A 2,006-nucleotide genomic window follows, 5' to 3' on the forward strand; every position below is an offset into this window, starting at 1 on the left:
GCCTTAGCTGCTTGAGCCACAGACGCTGAGCCACACATGCATGAATTTTTGAGTATATACCTGGTTGAATAGTTAGGTCCTGCAGAGGAAATGTTTAGCTCTAGTCAAATATCTCCAAACGATTTACATTCCCGTCACAGTGCCTGAGAATTTCACTGGCTCATCAGAGCTTCCAGCCAGCCTTTGATGGACAGGTGTTCTGACCTTAAACTTCCCCAGCCTGTGGGTGCAACTGAGGTCACCCTCATGTGTCCAGTGGACTTTCCCTTAATCCACAGCCCTGTCCCCTCCTATCTTTCTCTGCAGGACTATAGATAATAAAACAGTACGTTGGTAGATCACTAGCCCTGATGGTTATCGAGTACTTGCTGTGTGTGTGGCATAAGACTGTATAAAAATTAGCTGGTTTAATTCTTGTAATAACATTTGGAAGTAGGTACACTTCCTATCATCCCATTTTATTGATGAGAAAACTGAGACACAATGAGGATAAGTTCCCTGTTCAAGGAAACACGCTGGTAGGTGTCAGTGTTAATGCGAAACCCCAGGACGTCTGGCTTCAGAGCGTCTCCCCTTATGCACACCACCTTGCAGCTCAGGCTGCATGTGCCGTAGCCTCTGGGCCACCTGAAACGCATAATGTTGTTTTACATGCAGATGTGTGTTTCTTTTTTCTTTTTTGGTGGTAAAATACACGTAGCATAAAATTTACCTTTTTCATGGGTGCATTTTTAATTACAGAAAGGTTTTATGTTGTGTACAGTGTAGGAGTCAAGAGCACAGGCTCTGGACTGCACCAGCTGAGTTCGAACCCCAGCTCTGCCACTTGCTGGTGGGTGCTTAGCCTTAGTGCCTTGGTTTCTCCAGCTGTGAAATGGGCAGGCTGCCTGCTTCCTGTGCTCTGGCCTCCTGGCCACTATCTGGTCTGCTCTGGGCCATCCTCCCCTGGCTATCCTCAGGGTGCTCATTGTTCCACAGGAAATGGGAAGGGAGTGGGCACCCCATCCCGCCTGTGGTAGAGGGATCCCACTGCACCGGTGCTAGTGGTGACTGGTGAGGGTGGCGCTTGACTGAGAGCCAGCAGGGTCACGTGGCAGCTCCTCTGTCACGCTCAGACTCAGTTGCCAGTTGCCAAGTCTGGCCTGCACCACCAGACTTTCCAATTATATCTTGGGGGTCCCAGTTTAGTCTGAGTTCTGGTTTCATACCACAGAAGTGGGCAATGACAAAGTTAAGCATAAGGGGAGTGGATCAGAAGGGTGCCGGGTAGCCCAACAGAAGACTGGAGTCCTGCAAGGCGGGTGGAACCCAAGCCCCTCTGAGGTTCCGTAAGGGATGCTCCTTTAGAATAGGAAGGGGGCTTGGATTCTGGGGAGGGAAGAGAGAAAGAGAGAGAGAGAGAGAGAGAGAGAGAGAGAGGGAGAGAACTTCCCCTCGGCCTTAGGATTTGGGATCTATCACAACCTCCTTAGCCTGTTAGTCAAATAGCCAGACTATTCCTCTACTCAGATCCTGGCCCTCTTTTTCTAGAATGCTCCCAGCCTAACCCTGTGTCAATTAGCTGGTAGGAGTACCAGATGGCTGTCCGAGACCCCGTCAAGGCATAGCAGGGTACCCTTAAGAAGTTGGAATCTGAGTTACCCTTTTCATGGTAGTGGCTTTGCAGCTGGAAACAGAGAGTAGCCAAAGGAAGGGGTCAGCATTTTGACAATGATCTGTCCAGCCAAAGTCACAGCATGTCTGCGGTGTGGAACATCCACAGGGGGAGAGCATGGCACCCAGCACCGGCCTCTGATGAATGGAACAATGAACTTGAGAAATGATTTATGCAACTATTTCTCACCTCTTTATTCCACATTCCAATCTTAAGACAACATTTAAAATCTTAATGTTGTTTTCAGGAATAGCCAATAAAAGAACTTGGCCATGCCTTTGTCACTGTTGGAGGTTGTGTTTTTCTTTATGAAAAACTACTTAAATACAAAATAAATATGTAATAAAAATGC

The sequence above is a fragment of the Otolemur garnettii genome, unplaced genomic scaffold (assembly GCF_000181295.1).
Source record: "Otolemur garnettii isolate 467f Iridium unplaced genomic scaffold, OtoGar3 scaffold00058, whole genome shotgun sequence".
Classification (NCBI taxonomy): Eukaryota; Metazoa; Chordata; class Mammalia; order Primates; family Galagidae; genus Otolemur; species Otolemur garnettii.